This window comes from Trichogramma pretiosum, unplaced genomic scaffold (genome assembly GCF_000599845.2).
Source record: "Trichogramma pretiosum strain Unisexual culture from Peru unplaced genomic scaffold, Tpre_2.0 scaffold48, whole genome shotgun sequence".
Classification (NCBI taxonomy): domain Eukaryota; kingdom Metazoa; phylum Arthropoda; class Insecta; order Hymenoptera; family Trichogrammatidae; genus Trichogramma; species Trichogramma pretiosum.
In genome coordinates this window covers 1-23,572 of record NW_019641228.1, presented here as the reverse complement: position 1 = coordinate 23,572, position 23,572 = coordinate 1, and the positions used below count along the sequence as shown (strand labels likewise).

The window sequence follows — 23,572 nt, the reverse complement described above, 5'->3', positions numbered from 1 at the left end:
GCAAGGGCATCGTTTAATACAGCGAGGGTAATTACGCGTAAGCGTTTAACGATGATTTTTTCGCACTTTAATACTCGAGCTCGCTCCCGCGCGTGCAGTGCATGAGGAGGTACACGTGTAACCGCAGCGGTGAGCAGCAGCAGCAGCGGCGGCGGCAGCAGTATATAAAAGCTATACCTGTATAACACACGATGAGCAATTACCGTTAATCTCATTCAATTATATAGCCAACCAAAATTGAAAGCCAATCGGCAGTTGTTTTCGAAACCGAAAATTACATCCAACACCTGTCATAGCAATGCATTATTACTCGGCTGCTGCAACAACTAAACATTATATCGAGAAATTAAAGGAACGACGTTTAATATACAGAGCATCCCAAAGCATTTGGACTTTGGCTCGAGGTCGCATGAAACAGGGATCAAAAACAAACCACATCACTAAGGGCGCGGCTTGTGGTCCATTTGGAGCTGCAAACTATACCGCCGCGCTATATACCTATGTTTCTCCGAGTGATATTATAGCGTATTATAATTTCATATCAGCCGGTGGCTAGTCTAACATTACACGCAAAACTGCAATCGCAGCCGCGCGAACACCTCGATGAATAATCTCTCTTTCTCCGTCTCGTCGATAGCACTTTGTTTGCGAAATTAAGGGTAAAGAACAGAAAAACGGATTTCATTGTTTCGGTTAGACGGCCGAACCTCGTCTGCAAAATTAGACAGAACTTATCGATCCTAGACGTAGATCGTTGCGCTCCTAAACCAACAATCAGTTGCGCGCCTGCATGTGTATTACGACAACGCTCAAGAACGTATGTATAATACGTATGCGAATGACAACGTACGCTTTTATATCGTGGGAAAAGTTGGCAAAAATCTCACCAAGCCTCTACTTCTTTCTATCTTTTCTCTCTCGCTCTGTTTCTCTTTCTCTCTCGTAATAGCACAGCTGGCAGGAGAAAGAAAATTCCTGTACGATGCATTGCGCACACATCACGCACGATAACTGCATTTTCGAGCCTGTATGATAATTGTCATTGTGTCTTTGTGCGAAAGGGGGATGATGCGCTTCGTCAGCACATTATCTCATTTTGCGTATACGGCGCAGTTCATAAATGTAATAAGCGTGTCACATCGTTGGCACTATAAGTCGACGATAATAACGTATCGTCGGGACGCACCCGCTAGTTTGTCTCACAGTTTGCTCTGAGAATTGAAACGAAGCGAGCACACATACCAATCGTTCGCACCCCTTATTCTAGAAACGGCATTTCTTTCGTGACTTAAAATTCGCGTGAAATTTCTCATTGGTTAATTTAACGAGACGATCGTTTCGATTTCGTCGAGATGCGAAGGATAGCCAAAGGTACAGCTGAGAATCACCGCTACATAAAAATATTATTGGGCTTCGATTAATGAAGAAAATATCGAGGCTACATGTGTCGTAAATAACATTTGTTCCAATCTTAATCTCGCCAGGCACTGGATCTAATGACTATTGTGCATATATGTTTTGGCGTGGAAAATCATGGGAGACACGCTTGCATAGCACGTGTTAAACTTTCATATACACAGGCGATACGATGTGATTGCGATCGGAGAGATGTTAATATTATATATCTGCTGTATCTCAAGCTCATCGTCGATTTTTGTTCTTCTTGTGTTTTAAGACGAGCTTAGATGTATACATAGATGTATTGGATGGATATACTGTCGAAGAGAGACAATCTTTTTGCCGTTATGAAAAATATTTTCACGTGCTCGCACGCGCTCGTGAATTGGAAAAATCGGAAAAGAAAGCGGATCGTAATTCATTTTTCGTCAAACGACTTTTATCGTCCTCGATGTTTCGCTTCGCTCTAATGCATCCTGTATATAGCTGTATAGCTGCGCATCGCGGCCTCGCTTTAAAACGAAAGAAAAAACGTCTCAGCTCGACTTAAATACATCGTGACTGACCCTGCAGGTTAGTCCCTTCTCTGCAGCAATTACCTCCGACACATCCGCCCTTTCTTCTTTTCTCTCTCGTCTCGTGCATTGATACTATCGTTTACGGAATATATCATCGCTCCTCTCGCCAAGTACAGCGCGCTCCTTTTGATATTATAAGCATATCGCGAGATTTTGACGACTATTTATGAGTCGCGCGATCATCTCTCTTTCTCACTCTCGACCAAAGGTGCACCGACGCGCTCACCCCGGCCAACTTAGAGATCTTGGCAAGATTCTTCCCGACACTCGAAGCCGCACCGAATCGTGAGTCTCTCACTCTCGCGCCGCTCCAATGTATCGATTCCTTATCATTGACTGCGATTCTATACACGTGCAAGTGTGTGTGTGTGTGTGTGCGGGAACGAAGCGAGAAGCTCATTACATTACAATAACGATTATAATGCACGTAATGGAATTTCTACGATACATCGCGAGGATTTTTTGCCCTCGAATTAAAGCTGTGAAACGCGCGGAAAAAGAAGGGGGAAAAAGCCAAGCTCACGGATGATCGCTCAAATAACTGGAGCATTCCGTTTGGATAATTGCGAACTCGAGCACGGTCTATCGATCGAGCAACGTATGTACGTGTGTGCGAGTATGTCTTACCTATAATTTACATACCGGTTTCGACTCTCTGGCGCACTAACCTTCGGCTCGTGATTTCCATTGCTCGGCTGACTCGTGAGTTCAGCGCGAGCATTTATATATATACGTATATGAGCGGATAATTAACTGTATTATATAGCGATCTGCATGTGAAAAAATTTCGCTCGAGTCGTTACAATGTAAGATTGCGTCAATTGTGCACTCAACTGCAGTCACGATAAATTTCCTAAATCTGCAGTGCGAACTCGCGCACAGCTATCACAGATAGATCGCATAAGACCAATGCCGCGCAGACTAATTTTCTAAATGCGGCTAAGAGTCGGGACCGTGACAAGCCGTACATAATAGGCACATGTAAGAGAGCAAAGGTTCGAAGCGATAGTCACAGTAGAGGCGTCAAACGTCCACTCGAGAACAATCGCGAGTATCGCGCGCTGCAGTATACAAGTTAAATAGGCGAACGAGGACATGCAGGCATATAAAATCTTCGAAATAGCGCGCCAGTCCGAGTCTTATTATGTGTATGCGCCGCCGCGGCAGATCGAATCAATTTGCCGATCGCATGCGATGCGGTTGTTACGTACCGAACGGTCTACAACATCGGGCAATTCTCTCTGCTACACTCGCACAGTCTCAGACGATCCGCAATGCCAACTTTCGACAGGACAAAGAGCTGCCGAGGCTCGACGAGCGTCGTTCGACGCTCGAAAATAGAGATCGCGCGAGCGGATGCATCGCGAGGAGTGCACTACACACACGCTCATGCTCGGGCTTACGACGGCATAGCTAGCAGCTCTCGAGGATTGCGTGCGCTATTGTCTCGTCCCGCTTGACTCGGATTCAGTGTACTTGTTCGTATCGAGCCAGGCACTATGTGTAGCAGAAAACCTCGCGACGGGTTCAATTGCTCGTACTTCCTGGATTCGTGATACCTGCCCCGCAATTCGAAACGAGAAACATAAGACGATTGATTAATTGCTAGGCTCGAACTCGCGAGTCTAAGCTGCCCGGGACTTGCGACTGCAATGCGCTTGTGCCTGCATAGGGAGCTTTATAATAGACCGCGTGAGATCTTACTCGAGGCGTTGTCCGCGCGCGATCATTGCGTGATACGATATAGGCGTGCGCGCGCGCGTGTTTGCGCTGCTATTCCGCACCTCAACTGCAGCGCCGTCGAGCTAACTTGCCGACCGATGCACGCATAGCCCCATTTTCAGCGTGTATTTTATAGTTGAGAACTTTGCCTCTTTTGTTTGTTTTCGTCATTTATGGTATACTACACGTGCGTATATTTTGTACATAAATACAGATGCCTCGGCTTGTACAAGTAATTGCACGTTTTTATACCGATCACAGGGCAGACCCGCGAACGCAGTGTCAAATGATAGACGAGAGCGAGTGAAAATAGCGGGATCGATCTTGATGAAATTTTACCAGCAAAATCGACAGCACTCGTGCCTTTTTTACGAAACTAGCTTCTTCTAAAAAGTAATATATACCATACAGCAAAAAAATTTTCAAAATCTTATTAAAAAATTTCTCCAATGTTATGAACACAAAACGAAATATTATAATGAACATATAATCACAATTTATTCCAAGATGGTACAATAAAATTTTATCTAACATAACTAATGGGGTTTCAAAAACTGCCAAATAAAATTTTTTTCAAATAGAATATTTCTCAACGGGTGTAGTTAAGTTTTTTTTATTTGCAAAACGAGAGAGTATAGCTCAAGGTATAGTATAGCTCAGGCGAGTACAGTAACGAGTTGTTAAATGAGTACAATCTATACCAGTTGATGATACTATTTTTTCCACGAAAACCTAAAATTAGCGGCAAAATTGCGTATTTTAGGCTCTCGTAGGGAAAAATAGTATCATTAACTGGTGCAGATATGGTTTTTTAACAAACCTCGTTACAGCATTCGCCTTCGGCTCGTGCTATAATCCCTCGTTTTGCTAAAAAACCATATGTGAACCTCAATACTTAATGTCGACGTCCTTATCAAATTTGAAAGCCACTATTCTTGTCACCTTAAAGAAATCCGTAAAAGATTTCCCAAGAACAACCAGGCCTCAGTGCAACCTCCATACAGGGATTATTAATACAATGTGTTGGAAAATCGTAAAAAATATCTCCTGAAAGTACTTCCTGATTGTTACTTGCGCAGAAATCGGGTCTTTATTATCTGTGTAAATTATAGGTGCATGGCAACGGCGAACAAGCATTGCATTTTGCGAAGTCAACGATATTCACTCTGCACAGGAGGTTTATGTGCAGGGTGACGTCGTACAGCCCGTACCGTAGGGCCAGGTCTAGGTCCAAGTCCTGTACCACTTCTGCCAAGAAAACAGGACTCGGGTCCGTTGTCCACGTGTTGTAATCTAGCACTCTTACATGAAAGTAGCTGAATATGATGTTCAGAAGGTACTTAAAAATGTACATTCTGCGTGGGTGAAAACGTAACTCCACCGCCTTGAATTAAAGGTAATTTTGTCGTGCAGGGTCACGGTGCAATACTCCATTCCGCGGAACATTTTATTGCCTTCGAGGAACATTTGGAATCGATCTAGAACGGGTGCGTATTACAGTTTTAGATGCCTAGTGATTTTTAAAAGGTGTAATTCATTCTTATTAACACTTTTAAAACATCACTATCCGAGAAAAAGAGTAATTACCGAAGGTTACACTTTCTAAAAGTGTATTGTGCGCAGATTACACTCAAGAGCGTCGAAATTTACACTTTGGGGCTCTGCGTGTATACTAAAATGGTACTCTCGGCCTAGTGGCTAACTTTAGAATATGCTTATCCAAACGATGTTTAATCTGCGCCTGAATCCTGTAATAAATTCGCTTCGAGTTTTGACATGGTCTGATATCAGAATGCCTATTATGTCTACGTCCATATCACTTTGAAAACTACGGTTCTCGTCCGATCACCGAATATAAGCAAAGTTGAGCGCGGTTAGTACTTGGATGGGTGACCGCCTGGGAACCCCGCGTGACGTAGATACTCCTTCTTTTGACCTTTTTTTTACTTTTTTTTCTATTTTTTTTTTACATCGAAACAAACCCTCCCGATATTTCACGATATCGAGCTTTTGACAGAGTTCTCGTCTCAGAGTCGCGTAACTGAAATCGATCTATACTAAACTGCTGAATTATCATAGTCAGTTTTCGTACACTTGCCATATAATGAAGAAAGTTGGAACGAAAAACACAATTTAAAAAATTCGTAGGAAGACGCGGCCTACCGAAAAGTCTCGTTATCGCCTACCAAAAAGTTTCGTCTTCGGCGGTGTGTCTTTGTAATTGGTCCTCCCTTGTCGACGAAGAAGACATCTTCGCTGATTTATGCTGTAATGGGAAAAGGACCATCCCAACTCAAAGCAAAACCAGCGTGGAATTTGTCGACGGCGCTAGATAGAGGGTGGGCCTTGGTGTAAACTAAGTCGCCAGGACTTAGTGTGACCTTGTTGGTTTCGTGCCTCTCGTATCTTTGCTGGTAGTGGTGTTGAACTGTGAGAGCTTGGTTGACTCGCTCTTTTCAACTGTCTGTAACCGAGTTTTGGTGCACCAGCTTCCAATCTCCGGGGTGGCTAAATTCTTTCCCGAACAATATAGTTTGGTTGGCGTGAAGCCAGTGGCGGCGTTTTTTCGGCCTCGCATGTGGTAGAGGACTGTTGGTAGCCTTAAATCCCATTGATTATCTTGACGGTTCACGAGACTCAACCGTAAGCCTTTCTTGATTTCTTGATTTCTCCTGTCAGTTGGATTCACCCTTGGTGAATAAGTGGCCGTGGTGTGGTATTTGACTTGCCATTTACTGCAGCTTTCTTGCCACAGTGTGCTGCGGAATTGTGGGCCATTATCGCTTAGAATTGAACGAGGATACCCCCGTCGTCCGAACACCTCGTTCTTCATTAGGGTGATTAGCTTTTGTGTGTCTGATGTTGCCATTGGGAACGCTTTGACCCATCGGCGGAAGAGGTCAGTAACGACTAGAATAAATCGTTTTTTTCGGGCTGTGATGGGATAAGGTCTACTGCGACTACCCCCTTAAGGCTCCATGGGCTGGTGTGTGCGCATGTCGGTGGCCGAGGTCTTGGATTTTTTACCACAGGCGCAAACCCAACATAGTTTAAAGTGATTTCGCACGTATTTTGGTATGTTTCGCCAGTGAAACCTGTTGATTATAGCTCGGGTAGTTTCTTCCTCTCCTGGGTGACCAGCCAAGTCATGAAACTCATGTAGGACTCGTTGGCACATGCTCTCCGGTACGGAGAGTTTCCACTTGTCTGAGTTTTGATCGACAAGCCAGAGTCCTTCGTCGCGTATCGTATAGCGCCGGTTAAGTCCAAGCGCACACTGTTCAGCGATGCGAATGTGAGTTGAATCGAGCTGTTGTTAGACCTTGATTTCGTCTATCAGTGGCTCGTTTGCTTCTAGAAGCATTAGTATCGGTGGTGTGACTAGTGGCGGCGAAGGTTCGCTGACGGGTGGCATCATTCGATCCCAGTCTTCGAGGTCGGGATGAGTGGTGGGATTTCGAGAGAGTAAGTCTGGCAGCTCGTTATTTTTCCCCGGGCAATGTTCCACGACGAACTGAAACTCTTGTAGGAGAAGTGACCAGAAGTTTGTTCTGCGTCTCCTTGAATCGATGAAGCCAAGTCAGAGTTCGGCTATTGGTGCGGAGAGTGAATGGAGCGTCCTCGAAATAGTGTCGAAAACGCTGGATGGCCCAGATTATGGACAAACACTTCTGCTCGTTGCAGTGGTAATGGCGTTCTGTCTCGCTAAATTTAGCTCTAGCGTAGGTGATGATGTTGCGGTGACCATCCTATCTCTTGATTCGGTACGGCCCCCCCATTCCGAGCGCGCTGGCGTCAGTCTACAAGATAAAGTTCTTTGGTAGTGGTTTTGAAAGGTGTAGAGGCCCTTTGAACTGGTGTTTGGTCTCTTCAAAGGCCTGCTGGGCCTCGGCCGTCCATTTAAGCGTTCGCTTTTTGAGGAGTTCTGTGAATGGAGCTAAGGTAGTGGCTAAGTTTAGGATGTACTCGTGTAGCCAATTGCAAGCCCCGATATATGACTGGAGCTGTTTGATGGTGGTAGGTGGGCTAGCCTTCTGGATTTCCTCTAAGTATTCGGGCTTTGCTTCATTTTCTTGGCCAGAGACGTTGAACCCTTAGTACTCGATTGTTTCAAATCCGAGTCGAATTTTCTCTGAGTTGCAGGTTAGCTTGTGCATGCTTTATCGTTTGAGCACTAGTGATAGATGGTACAGATGCTCTCGGTAGTCTTTGGAATGAATGATGATGTCGTCGAGGTAGCAGATGCAAAACTGCCCGATGTACCCGGCCAGTACCTCCTGAACCATGAGTCGCAGCTGGAAAGTCTCTGGTGCGCCTTTCAGGCCAAACGGCATAACCTTGAATTGATAAGTCCCACCGGATGGTATAGAGAACGCTGTGAGGGGTTTTGTCTTCTCGTCTAAAGGCACTTGCCAATACCCGGCCTTCGGATCTAACACAGCGAAGATCTTGGAGTCACTTATGTCCTTAAGGGCGTCGCAGATCCGTGGGATCGGCTGAGCGCTATCTTCGGTTCGGCTGTTTAGTCGTCTGTAGTCTACACAGAAACGCCAAGAGCCGTCATGTTTTTTGGCCAAGACTATGGGTGAAGAGCAGGCCAAGACGCATGATTCGATGATGCCCTGGCGTAGCATATCTTGAACTTGTTTTTCGATTTCTTGAAATTTGCTGTCAAAGTATCGATTGATGGGCAGTCGAAAAAGGAGTCTTATTTGTGAGCGTTATTTCGTATCGAATACTGCTTATACGTGAGGTGTTGCCGGGTTATGAAGACAAGACCAGACTGTGCTTCAGCAGAAGTTGGTTCAGCACTTGTTGAAACTCCGGTGGGAAGCCCGTTTCGACTCTGATGTCTTGTAAGTTTAGAGCTCGTGGTTGTGGAGTGGAGTGACAAGTTACAGTACTGCGCTGAGTCCTTTCGAAATGTAGAAGGTTTCTGTCAACGTCGATGATGGCTTTTTCTGCCCTGATCCACGGGATCCCGAGCACGGGAAGCCGAGTTGTTGACAGTGATCTCGATGTTGGCTGTTCCGATGACGGTCATGGTTTGATCCCCTGCGGCTAACCTTGCTGAGTGCTTGGCCTTAAGGTACGGCGTCCCCAGTGGCATCCAATCGGAGTGAATGAAGTTCCGAGTGGCTGCGGTGTCTATTACTGCTAAGACTTCTTTCCCTCCGAAGATAACCGTTACTTTCAACAGGGAGTCGTTACCGGCATAGATGCCGCTTAATTGCGGTCTTGAGGTTGCGTGGGAACCACCGGTCCGGTTCCCCCTCCTCGCCAGTTTTCCTGGGCTGGTGGTCGATTTTTTGTCGGGCAATCTTTGTTGAAATGTTACTCGGGGCAGTGCCAACGCTTGGGTAGCTTCTTCTCTTTTTGGGTTTCTTTTTCGACATCCTTCTTGACCTTGATCTGAGGATGGCCCTTTTCTGCGGTTTCGTCAGACTCCAATTCTTGAGCCTTGGTTAGTAACTCGGTGAATGTTGCGATGTGGTGGGCTCGTAGGTTTTTTCTGATGGAGGGTCGGAGTAGTTCGGCTAAGGTGGTGATTATGGAATCTTTTGGTTCGGTCGTGCGTTGCAACAACAGCAAAAGAGACAGAGCAAGTAACAAGCTAATGATGACTTTTGATGAAAACATATAAGAAACCTTGAAGTAATTGAGTTAGCTAGAGAAAATGGTGTTGTTATTTTCTGCTTTCCACCTTACTGCACTCATAAAATGCAGCCCCTCGACGTTGGCTTCAATGGACCGCGTAATATGTATTTTGGGGAACACGTAGCCAGTTTTCAACATCAAGGAAATACAGTGAATTTGAAAAATCTATGCTTACATTTTGGCAAAGCATTTTTGGAAGCAGCTAAGATTTCGACAGCTTTCAACTCCTTTGAAAAATGTGACATAATTCCATTTAATTCATGTGCTTTTGACGATGATTTTGCTGACGAGACTTCAAGTGAATCTCATTCACAACATGTTCGATCTACAGGTTAGTAATACTTTTAGCATTAGTTATTTTATTTCATTTTTTATTTTAATTTTACATAAAATTATATTTTTTTAGAATCTCAAAAAAGTGTCGTTGAATGTCAAAATGTAATCAGAGAAATTCTTAAGCCACAGCATCACTTAAAAGCTAAAGAAGATAACGAATCATTTTTACCCTTGCCAAAAGATGGTATGATAACTATACCAGTGGCTAGTACTGTATATGTATTTAAAAGAATAAACATATTCCGTGTCTGGACTGTACAGGTGTCACGATTATGATGCTAAGGATTTTATTAACGACCTAAACAGTTTTTCATAACAAGGATACTCATAATCACATAATAACAGGGGATGTTAACATTGACCTTCTGGTGTTTGAAGGCAGAGCTCAGAAATACTTTGAAGACCTAAGTAGGAACAAATATAAATCCACAATTAATACTATCCCTCATCCTGCTGTTATTCAAGAGTCCGGAACGTGCATTGATCATATTTTTGTCAAGATGATATACGCCAACGGCACGAGACTCCTGCGTGCGTACCCCCACTCCGCCACTTAGCCGCTGCCGGCTCGCGCGCCGACCGGCCAGCGGTATAAAAGACAGCGCCGATTCGATTCGGCACGCAGTTCCACTCCTGGACTTGCCGGAGTCGGATCTCGCTCGCCCACGAGAGCTTGGCCTAGGGAATACACCTGAGTTGTACAAATATACTCAATCTTATGCTCACTCTACATAACTTCGGCGGCTCCAGCTGAGTGCTGCCGTCGGCTGTACCGCCAACTTGACGAATTTTTTGCGATAGTATCGATCCAAGATCGAGATATTTAGCAGACACCGGGATTTATTTTGTTTTGTATCTACAATCTTATTATTAACCTCTTCTGCAGTGCAGAAAATGGATCAATTGATTAATTTTGCTGATGCAGGTGTTATGTTATTGAGATTGTTGGAAAACAATGAAGAAAAAAAAAAATATTTCGTAGATGGTGGAGTAAGCCACATATAAGAAATAATCATATGACTGGCTATGGTGCTTACCAACTTGTGTACCACAAATTTAAGATGAACGACGAGGAGGACTTTATACGATACACTAGGATGAATATCCATACTTTTAATTACATTTTTTAAATTATGAGACCTTCATTAACGAAAGGGAGTAAAAGACCACCATTGCCTCCAGAACTACGATTCTCATTGACAATACGGTAAATATAATTTTCAAATTTTAGTGTAAATGTTTTATTATATTCCATGATCTAATATTTATATTTATGGCAACTATAGGTACTTGGCCCATTATGATTGCACTGATACATTAGCTATAATGTATAATATAGGATACAGCACTGTTCCAAAACTAATTAAAGAAGTCTGCCTTAAAATTTGTGAAGTTCTTGGGCCAGTTTTTTTAAAGTTTCCCACAAAAGCAGAATTTCAATCAATAGCCATGGACTTTCATGTCAATTTAGACATGCCGAACTGTATTGGAGCTATCGATGGCAGGCACTGTCCAATCAAAAAACCACCGAATAGTGGTAGTCTTTTCTTTAATTACAAAAAATTCTTCAGTATAAATTTAATGACTATTTGCGACTCAGAAAAAAGATTTATCTGGGCAAACATTAATGACTATGCCAAGTATATGTTTCATTGTAAAATATATAAAAAACATCTATGTAAAATGGCTTTGACAACTTCTTTTATATTTATAGGAAGTATGAATGATGCAGGTGTGTTGATGCACAGTGACTTGGGTATGGCCCTTAATGAAAATATAGTTCAGCTGCATCCAATAACGTATTTGCCTGGGTCCAATCTGAGAAGCTCTCACTATTTTGTTGGAGATGGAATTTTTCCATTAAAAACATATCTGATGAAACCTTTTAACAGAAATATAAATTTAACTGTGCCTCAGAGAATTTTTAACTACAGATTGAGTCATTCGAGGAGGATAGTTGAGTGCGCATTTGGTCAACTTTCTCAGCAATGGCGGGTCAATCAGAATACGCTGAACTGGAGTCTTTTGACCAGTGAAAAGATTATTATGAGTACCCTCATACTTCATAATATTCTAATAGATATTGAGCTCAACGAAGTCAATAATCGATGGAGTAAATGTCCTATTGTAGGGCACAATAATCGAAGAAATGATGGAATTAATGAATTTGCTACTTCTATACTCCACTTCTTCAATCGATCCAATAGCTTCAACATCTCATAGTACATTATATTTTATGTTCTACAGTAATTTTTTTAATATTTTACCATTTTTAACAAATTTTCTATAATATTTACAGGTTTTCCATTAGCGACCATCAACAACTTTGCACCTGCTTCTTCAATAGCTGCAGCATCTCATGGTAAGTTTTAATTTATGTTCAATAAAGATTTTTTCAATATTTTAAAATTTTTTATTAATTAATTAAAAATAATATTTATTGTTGAAGGTTTTCCATTGGCGACTATTGCACCTATGCCAACCAATTACTTTGTGCCGATTGCACACCCGTATCCATACCACAATCCATTCTTTGGACAAGTGAATCCCATGATGCCTCAAGCTGGATTTGCTGTCCATCCATCTAATCAACCATCTAAAAGGCAAACAATCAAAACTCCACCATTGGATTCTTTTGCAATAAAGAAGAAGAGAAAATTGGAAGTGGAGGAAAAATCGAATAATGAATTGAAGAGGAAAATAATGAAAACTATTGATAATATCAACGACCAAATGGAAGAAAAAAAAATCCGAAAACACCAAATTACATCAACCACTTGCGAAAAGCTCTTGAAGCGGTTCCTGAAGGCGAAGAAACAAACTGTTTGCTTTTTGTGCTGAAAGAATTGGAAAGGTTCAATGAAAATTTTGATTGAAAGTGTAGTAAGAGTTTAAAATATTTTTTACATTTGATCACAGTTTATTATCTATTCTATTTTAATTTCTTTTCAATAGTTTCTTTAGTTATGTTAATATATTATAATAGTTTCTAATTCTATTCTAATAGAAATTTTTTTCAAGACTACATAATTGAAAAAATTCAAATTTATATTCATTTCTTAATAAAGAGATTTGTTAATTGTAACTTTTATTGGTTATTTTTGAAAAACCTCACCTATTATTATTATTTCTATACTTCTATATTATTTATAATAAAAAAATAATTTCACTTCTAGGAATTTTGAAGATGCTTAAAAAAAAAAATGTGAAATAATTACTCATATGGCTTGAAAAAAGTTACAGTGCACAATAATTCTGAAGTGTACAAAACTTTGGAAAAAAGATATGAGAAACTCTAAACTAACGGCACTTTAATGAATGCTTACTGAAGGTACTTTTGACTAACTCTGACACGCTCATTCGTTTCTACTTTTTCTGTTTCTACTTTTTATAACTGTTCTATCATAGCTACAATATCTCCTTCTGATATTTATGATGATAATGTCTGATCTGATACAAAACTTTTAAATAATGGATAAACGAGATGTCATTTATTTAATGTCAAAGTATATTCTCTATTCAGATCTTATCTGAAACAGATAAAATGATTTTTAAACTATTATAAAATTACATGTAAAAATAATTCAATTGAAAGAATAATTGATTAAATGTTTAACCTGTCATTTTCATATTTAGCTCCTCTCTCAGAGATGTACGTACAGAGTTATTAAATTGTTGAAGTTGCCCCAATGTGATATTCTTGTTTGTTAAACAATTAAGATTACTTGCGTAATGACGCCCAATTATTCTCTCAGCTGGCGTCATTTTATCAATAGGAGTTTTTAGAGGCACAAGAATTTACAAGATTGTAAATCAAAACAAATTAATCCCGGGTGTCTGCTAAATATCTCGATCTTGGATCGATACTATCGAAAAAATTTGTCAAGTTGGCGGTACAGCCGACGGCAGCACTCGGCTGGAGCCGCCGAAGTTATGTAGAGTGAGCCTTATTATTTCTCGCTCCTCTCCAAGCCTCCTTCCCACTTCTTGCGCTGAGAAGCTTCACTAGCGACCGCTAGGTGGCTTAGCGCCGGCACCCACAAGCTACTTATCCCCGCCAGGGCTTAAGTACCGGCCACTTCGAGCCTCGATCTTTCACATTCCGCGAGTGCAGCCTGGACTTTCCGGCCGCAACTGACCAGCAAGGCCAAGTCAGATTCATCGCAGAGTCATCGCCGCCAAGACTACAGGGTCGACGGGATTTCCAACCTTCCGTTGCAGAGTTGACTCCGGAACAGCATCGGATCTCGGTGACCACTCGATCCACATCACTCGCCAACTAAACAATTTGGAACTTGTACACGCCAACTCGGCCCCGGTCCTTTTAAGGACCACCTCGCGTAGGATTTCGAAAGACCTCGAACTTTTGCTAAAGATCGAGGCTAACCGTCTTGTCAATTGCAGAGTGCGAACTCTGCAATTCTTTTCGGTTTCCAGCCTTTTCAAGGCTACCGTTCGAAAGCTAACGAACTTTTGTAAAAGTTCAATTCAAACCGTCTTGGCAGTGGCAGAGTGTAAACTCTTAAACCCCTTTCGGTTACTAGCCTTCTCAGGGCTACTGTTCGAAAGCAAACGAACTTTTGTAAAAGTTCAATTCGAGCCGTCTTGGCAGTTGCAGAGTGTAAACGCTGTAACTCCTTTCGGTTTCAGGCTCTTTCACGGCTACTATTCGGAAGGTCATCGGATATTAATAAAATTCGACGTTCCCGCTTAACAACGAGTAAGCTTAATACATTTCCTGCAAAATTTCTGAATATGATCACGGATCATTACCCGATCATGATTGCAATTGACGGAGGTGGTGATACTGATATAAATGATCAAAGGACTATACTCTCGGAGAGCTTGTTTAAGAGGTTGCACGATGAAAAACTGGCAACGAGTGTGTAACAAGAGCAACATAGAAGAATTATTGGACGTCCTAATTAGTAAGCTACAGAATATCCATGCTAGATCCCTGCGACCGATTACTTCGAAGAATAATTCCAGGAAAATTTGGATTACACAAACCTTGATTAATTCAGTTAATATGAAAAACAGGCTATACAAGAAATGGAGATCTTGCACCGGTATTGAACCCGCGGCAACGACAGCAACGACCGACTCTTCGTCAACTTGAACAAGAGGAAGAGCCAATTCAGCCGGAGCAACAGCAGTAAGCTCCATTTCAGCAGGATCCTCATCAAATTCAACAGGAGCAGCAGCAGCAGCAGAATGCTCTTGTGCGCCAGCAACAGCAGCAAGCTCCATTGCATCGAGCTCCTCAACAAATTCAACAGGAGCAGCGGAATGCTCTTTTGCAACAGCAACAGCCGATCCAACTGCTAAACATCATGCAGCAGCAACAAAATCAAGCATTACCTCGGCAGCATCTTCCGATGCAACAACAGCAACAACAGCGGCAAGTGAGAATTAAATTTGCAGATGCAACAGGTTCAAAACCTTCAGTTCCAGCATGAGCAGTTGCAACAGCAACCGCAGAACCAGCACCTTCAGCAGCTTCAAAATATTCAAATGCAGCTGCAGCAGTTGCAGCAACAAGTTCTTGTACCTCAACAGCAACAACATTCACCGATTCAGTTGCCTCAGCAACAACTGCAGCAGCAGCTACTGCAAATGCGGCAACTGCAAATAGATCAACTGCGGGAATGGTTGCAGCCGCAAGTCTACACGAAGAGAAAATATACGAGTTCGAGGGAGGACTTTTCATAAGATTTGAAAAGTGTTCTTCAATGTTACAAAAGCAATTGATCGTTTGCATGTTATAAAATGCATCATATTTTGATCGAAAGAGCGAGTTTAAAATATATGCCCTAAAAGTATAAATTCTTCCTTTTGGCCCTTTCTCAGCATAGTTTAGCAATGCTGATGCATAGCAGGTCAAGTCCAAAAACAAATCATCTTTTATGTGAGAATGAATATATAATTTGAATTTATGAGAATTTTTTATTGCTTGGCATGAAATTTCTATAATGGTGTCAAATCCACATGTATTCACTAACTGTTTTAGCGTTGATACAACATATACTTTTGTTGTAAACTTGTTATGGTACGGATAACAAATACGAGAAAAGTCTAGCTATGATAGTGATAGTTCAGTGGACTGCGTCGGTGCGATGTCGTTGAATCGTGAATCCGACGTGCAGTGGAAGTTTCTGGGATGAGACTTGATAAAGTCGTGACTGGTAATGGCGAACGGGAGTCAGCTGGGGGTGATCTCGTACCTTTGAAGGTCTGAGATTTTGACCGTCTGGTAGAAGTGGCTTGCGATCGCTACCTTTTGTAGATCGTTCAAGCTCTCAGGTATCTTTTATCCTTAGCCGTCTGTTTGAATAGTAAGCAATGAACTTACTACTCAGTTAGAATGGCTATCCGGTTTCTCAATCAATGAAAATCAGGTATTTGTGTTCAACCCGGAACATGCCGGAGCTTTATTTCGACTCGTATAATAAGCATTTTCAGCCACGGTTCATTTGTGGGTTATAAGTTTTTGCAAGTCCGCCACCTAGTGGCTTGTTTACATATTATATAAATAAACAAAAAGAGTGCGCTGCTGTTATAACAGCGTAGCATATAACAAGCTAAAGGCGGTTGCTCCAGTGGTAAATCCGTCTGTAAAGATAGGTTGTTGCTCCGGTGGAGCTCGCCTTATATTGGGCTCAGGTGATGGTGGGGGATCTCCCCTTCCATCTATCTGTTGTAGTGGGGGATCCCTTTTTCCCTGTTCATGTGTTGGTGGATGTATGGGTGCCACGGGGTGATTCACCACTCCCAGAAGTGGGGACTCTTCGAGCTCTAAACGAGCTCGAGATCGAGTGCGTGGAGGGGTTCGCTCGACTGGCATAGTGTAAGAACGGGTTTCGTATTACGAATCTTCGTATTTTAAGGTTCTACGTTGGGCCGCCAAATTGTTAGGCGGTAATGGCGGTGTTCCGTAACGTGAAAGTTGTTTGTAGGAGCCGGCGCTGCGCCACCAAGCGGTCGCCGGTGAAGCTTCCCAGCGTAGAAGTGGGCGAGGAGGCTTGGAGAGGGGTAAGAAAGAAGAAGGCCGAGTAATTCAGTAAAACTCGGGTTTATTTACGTCCCTAGGCCAAGCTCTCGTGGGCGAGCAAGTTCCGACTCCGGCAAGTCCAAAAGTGGAAGTGCGTACCAATTCGTATTCGTGGGGATACCCACGCAGGGGTCTCGTTCCGTGGTGCGGTAACATGGTTAACTTGAGAATTTATGCTTATCAGACCGATGTGTTGCAGAAGTGTGAAGAATATTACCTACTAATTGTTACCTGTGTCGATCCCGTAATCAATTTGCTTCGAATTTTGATATGCTTTGATATCAGAATGAATTATAATGTCTACGTCCATATCACTTTGAAAACTATGATTCTCGTCCGAGCACCGAATATAAGTAAAGCATGGTTAGTACTTGGATGGGTGACCGCCTGGGAACCCCGCGTGACGTAGGTACACCTCCTTTTGACTTTTCTTTACTATTTTTTTTTACATCGAAACAAGCCCTCCCGATATTTGACTATTTTTTTGGCTCAGTTACTGACTCAAAATCGAGCGTTTGATACAAACATTGAGGGGAAATTCTTTTTACACATTAGCGGGCTTATGATTATCTTAGTCAATAAATTAGTTGTAAAATGAGTGGAAAGATAATCTTCTGCAATGCTATTCCAATTAAAACGCTTAATATAAATACTCGCGCTATTTAATCCTTCGTTATTCATAAGGTGATTTACAACGACTAATATCAGTCAAAATGTACATGACTCTACTCTATCGATAATAATTTAATAGCGAAATGCGTTGTTTTTAGTATACAAACGATTTTACTCAAAATATTTAAATTTTTGTCATACTATTTAATAATTTTTTTTAATTTTCTTATACGTTTGATAGAAATTAGAAATAATATTTGAAGTCTTCAATTCGGTTACAAAATTCAGCCCACATATTTACTCACGGGAAAGCTACGCCACTCATTCTATTTACAATAAATTAAATTGAAAGAAATGAACAATACATACACGTACACGCACATATATATACATTTTTGTCGTAATTTTCTCCTGTTTAGCTTATTTCAAAACTGTTAAAACATCCAAGAAAGTCTTTATGGCATAATGCTCTCAACTTTTTAAAGGAGAAGTTAGCACCGAAAGAAGAAAAAATTGGGTAGTTCTGTTTACGTTTAACGAAGCATTGCGTCATAAGTACGGTTGCAGTTTCATTGAGTCAATGTCACCGCAACGTCAAATTTCATCCCTTCGTTGGACACGCCATGTAGGCATTCAAGTGTCGATCAATATCATTTACTCTCGTTATTATTGCCGTAGCATAAACACGACAATAAAATTCGAGCAAAGTTTTAAGCACAGCGCATACATCGGTCGAATTAGCAATGGTAATCTGTCAAAATCTCGGAAATCTGTGAATCGATTTTACAAGGGATTCGATCAAATCCGATGTATACAATGATATTGCGGTACATTGGCATTTTTTAGCGACAGAGCTCGCAAGTTATGTGCCTGCCTAGGAGCGCACGAGGCGTCACGACCATGATTACACGGTCTTAATGCGCAAGTCTGCGCGATCACCTCCATCCAGCCACAGAGTCAGAGTAGGGTTGCGCGCAGGTCAGATACAAACACGTTGGGTATATAGTTATAGCCACTTCGAGTTGCTTTGCAGGTGGCCTTTCCGCTCGTTCCGCACTCATGAACAAAAAAACGTTCCGAGAGCGAACGAGGGAGAGAGAAAGAGAGAGAAAAAAACGAGCGAGCGGAGGGATTACCAGGGAACAGGAGCAGCTCTCTCGCTTCGGCGCATCCCCCGACGGAATATTGATCCTCTATTGTACGGGAGAAACCGAGATATATAGGTATAGGAGCTGCGCTGAAGCTGCTGCTGTGCACTGTATCTATATGCACATAGCGAGGGGTATTCTCGCGAGGATTCGTCGAACGGTCTTGGTGAGGTGTGGCTTCTTTTTCCGCGCTCGATTTTATAGACTCTTGATATTGTACTACTCCTCTCGTGAAAACTGTAGTGGCTGAATTTTGCAAGTTTTGCTCAGTACGCGCACGAGAGAAATATTTTCAATGCCAATTTCCGTTAGTACTTGCGAAAGCTGACGAGACAATATTATTCGAGAGTATTAGTCACCGCAGAGTATATATTATCTTCAATTCTCGCTGAGATTACTTACAATTAAGAGCTTAATTATATAATTTCCGAAAAAAAATTATGACTCGTCCAGTCTGCTTTTATCGCCGCAGCTTTTATAATACATATGTATACATTGACGGACGTTCGTGAGTGATATAGCACTCGGTCGCGGTTACATATGTCTGCTGAATATATCGTACGCATAGGCATTACAAAGTGATTCGAAGAAAGGACATTTTGATTTTTGGTAATCCGAATATCAAAGTCAGTTAAAAAAACACATAGATTATTTAATTTTTTTGTCTTTCTCTCTCGATTCCTGCTGCGTGTCGTTCCCGTACATAAATACAAAATGTGTATCGAGCGCATGAGAGACCTCACGAGCAATCAAATGTCCATCTTCTTTTCTCTCTCCGTCTCTCTCTTTCTCGTGCGGTTGATCGATCGATCGGATCACCCCGAGGAGCAGTGAAAAATAAAATAAAATAATGCGTTTGATACGCATCGTGGCGTTGTACCTTATATACATACGCGTATACATACGGCTGCGATACAAATGTCCACTTATGGGGGCATCGATCACACGTGCAGGACTCCGTTGCGCAGAGTTTTGAATGCAAAATAAAAAATAATATATTTTTTCACAATTTCGCGTCAAAAAGTTCTCTGCTTATAATATCTGCCGTGTGTACACAGGGCAAGTATATATACAAGGCACACACGTTGATTGCGGTTACAGCGTCGCCGACACTCTTGACACTTTATGATTTCCCTTTAAAATTTATCGCGCATATAATGGCCCGGTCGATGAACGATCTATCCGTAAACGATGGCACTGTTATACGTTCACAGGTCACCTGCTTCTTGGAACGTTTTTTTTTCCCTCTTTTTTCCATCTTCTTTTGTAGCCGCGTGATGATGATTTTTATGCTCACATTTTGCGATAATTATTTTGTGTTCATCGAATTTGACGATGACTCAGTGATGAAATGATTTACGCCGAGTTAAAACCGTGCAATTTGTATTTAAAAGAACGCGTTTTTACCGAGCAATGTTTTGCACGAGCACACGGAACGAGTCATCAACCCATGGGAAAAAAGCTATACTCGATACATGCATATATTGCATGTAATAGAGAGACGCTTGAGTTGCAATGGGGTCGATAATCGATCGTGAAAAAAGAAAGAAAAAAGAGCAATAACAGCAGCAGCGTGAAAACCGGAAAATTCGTTCGAGGCCGCAGTGTACGACATTGTCGTGCGCAGCGATCGTTATATACGCAATAATAGCAGAGAAAAAAAAGGACGAAGAAAAAAAGTTGACAAGCGGATCATCCGACAAACTGACAAGCTTTTAACTCCACCCAGGTGGCGAGGCATCGTGCAACTAAGCGCACGCAATAATATAATAAAAGGTGCGTATTAAAATCTTGCGTGCTTTCGTCGTGTCAAAAGAGAGGCGAGAAATATGTATAAAGCAGCTATTGGAAATAACGCGATGCCCAGTGAGGAATATTTCTTTCCTATACCCAAGCACGTGTTACAACCTGCTATTGTTTTGTTCGCATATTATATAAGTCAAGTCTTTTCTGAAAAATCTTGCTATTTTCTGCGAAAATTTTTGCACGCATTTAATGATCGATTGGTCATTAATATCATCATCTACGTCGATCTTAGCAGATTTATACGTAAACATAACGCGATCATCGATGATTGACTTTGAAAAAAAAAGAGCAAAACACCGACGTGATGAGTCCTGAGTAATTATACGACTATTTTCTCGATCTTTTTTTATCATTTGTAAACGCTCCCTATGTATGCTAATTTTGCGGTCATTAACGTTCGATCGCGCGCGCGCCTATAAGCTTTTACGAGGTTGAGAGGATACACGAGAGCGAAAGGCGATCTGATGATGATGAATCTTGACAGTACATTAGACGTCGCGGTCTTTTTTTTTCTTTTCTGGGAAACACCACTCAATCGCTTCGATATTAATTTGAATGCAAATTAATATGATTTTTTTCTCTTTTCGGCACGCTTTCTTGTACATATGAAGAAAAGGGCGTTACACTGGAAGGAAAGCAGAGATTTTCGAGCAGTCTGACACGCGAGGCTCGATCGACCTGATTTTCTAATCAATCGGTCGACAAGACACACGCTCGCCAGAAACGATCAAGAATAATAATCTGAATAATGCGAGGATCAATTCAATTCACGCGCGATTAACTTCTGACGTTTTTGCGGAGGATATCGATCGCGATATTTTTTGCGATTTATCAAATTGAGCATGAACGAGGCTTGATTTTATGGTCGACGTGCGATGCGTATACGTGTGAGCGTGCTGGAGCTCGAGCTCTCAACTTATCCTCGCTCGCGTCATCCGAGAGTGCAGCCGGTAAGTCAAGAAGGCGACCGACGAAGAGGATGACGCTACTTGCCACCCATAGTCAAGAACCCTTTTTATACCACTTCGTAATCACAAGGGCGTGTGTAACTCGAGAGCTTTGTGATCGCGATGCAAAACATTAATTGCAAAAGAGCGCAGTTAAGTGATGTGTTTTTTCTGTTTTATCGATTGCGCGTTACGAGTGATTTATTATAGAAAACATCACAGACGATAATTAAAATCATTAACTCGAAACAAGTATTGTTTAATAATACATCATAATTCAATCATACATAATAGTCAATCATTTGTCAAATATATGGTTAATACACTTCATAATTGCGTCAATGATGATCAATGAAAGAAAAAGAGCTTCCTGATTGCTGAATATAAGAGTCAACCGAGCTATATAAATATTAAAATCAAACTAACCGTGGATTACCCGGAGGAAGAAAAAATCATTATCGATTGGCATTGTTCTACAATTACTTTAACCTATAAAATGTTGACAACAAAAGTAGCTGAAACTACATGAAACATTATTGAGTATAGGCCAAGCGAGGTGCATCGCCATGATGCGAACTGTCGGCGCATCCATCAAATCGATATTCTCTATAAGCTCACGCGCTATATCTATAGCTCTCGAAGTGGTTGTACTAGCAGCTTGTTCCGCCATTTTATTTTGCTCTTCTCGTTGCGGTGGTAGTAGCAGTGGCAGCAGCGCGTGGTTGAGTGTGCTTTGCCTTCTTTCTCATGGAATGTAAATATGAGAAAAGAGCGAACATTTTTGCTGCGATAACCATGCCGATAAATAGATACGTATATTTTTAATAAGTTAAATGAGAATTTTTTATGATTATGAAGATGGAGCAGTTTTAAAAAGTGAAATGTAATCAACATTGAAATTGTGATACTTATTAATTTACGACACGATTGACATACAAGTTCACGATCGCTATCTTCATTCATAAATAGACTATTCTCAAATATTTGTTAGAACTTGGATTAACGAAAAATTGTTCGTTACTCAAACCCAATGACATACAATCCAGAGAGAGAAAGCGGCAGCGTAATTTTATCCTGCATTCTATATAACACACACTTGCATTAAACAAATGCGGAGCAGTGTAAAGGTGCTTGCACGAGGCCGATGCATGAATTAAGCGTTCAAATTACGCGCTCACGCCGAGGTGAGAATATAAGCTCGTATAGGTACCATAAAGTATAGGTGTTACAAGGGCATCTCCGTTACGCGAGCCGTGTACGTGTGTGTGTTTTAAAAAAATCTCGTGCCCCTTCTGATTGATGGCTCTGTTGGTGTTTGCGACTTCTTTTTTCTCTCCTTAGCACGCTACTATATATTATATTGTGCGTATAGTATACAATCCCTGCAGGTCCCTATTATTCATTCGCAAATGTATAGTGACCTTATATACATGTATTTCTTGCAAGTGTATATGTTTGAAATTTTCTTGAGTTACTTCGAAGCGGAGGGCAAACGTACATTACATAATACGAAAGATACAAGGAAGAAGAAAAAAACGGTAACGATTAAAATGAAAATTTTACCACGAGTTTCGCGGGAGGCAGTGCCTAACATCTTTACGTACAGCTGAATACATGTACAGCGAAGGAACAAAAGAGCCGTACTCCAATGAGACAGAATATATTAATAATAAAAAGCCAATACATTATAATAGCTATACTAGGCTGCTGCTATTTTTTGTTTTCGCTACAGCCGAGTTATATATCTACCGATTAATTTAACAAGCTTTTTTGCTGTTGTATATAACCCCTGAACCGTAATGCAATCTGCGATATATTTATATGTGCGTACGCTTCGATCCGCTCTTCATCCTGCACAATGTTTCAACCGCAATTTTACCTCGATAAGTTTTTACAAGTTATTATATACATATGAAGCAAGTGCGTATGTGTGTGTGTGTATATTATAAATGTTAAAGAACACGATGAGCAAAAAAGAAGCAAAAATTAAAGCGCATCGAAAGACAAGAAGCGCATGAACACAAAGGGCCCGATGGAGAAGGCGCATCATATATAATGCGCAGTATATAGGCTAGGCGCAAGGGCAGGTGAATCGCACGTCCGTGTAGTGTAGGTAGCACGTAGCACAGACACTCATAATAGAGGGTAGACATGATTTTGCGCGCACGTATTTAAACTCCTATATAGATATAGCGTATATCTTGTGGTTTTCTGAGTCGCGTATATGTATACAGCAACAACGGCGGAAGTGGGCGTTTCGAATGTATGCTGTAATGCTTAACTTGTGGGTTCGGAATATTGCCACGTAAATAGATT

The 23,572-nt window shown here is 41.5% G+C and overlaps 1 non-coding gene across 1 annotated transcript; it reads left to right on the top strand.

The window, feature by feature from the left end:
• The first annotated feature begins 5,501 nt into the window (after positions 1–5,501).
• Positions 5,502–5,620, top strand: LOC111693535. The gene has a single exon (XR_002763426.1). It is a non-coding gene; the product is annotated as a 5S ribosomal RNA (ribosomal RNA).
• The last annotated feature ends 17,952 nt before the right edge of the window (positions 5,621–23,572 follow it).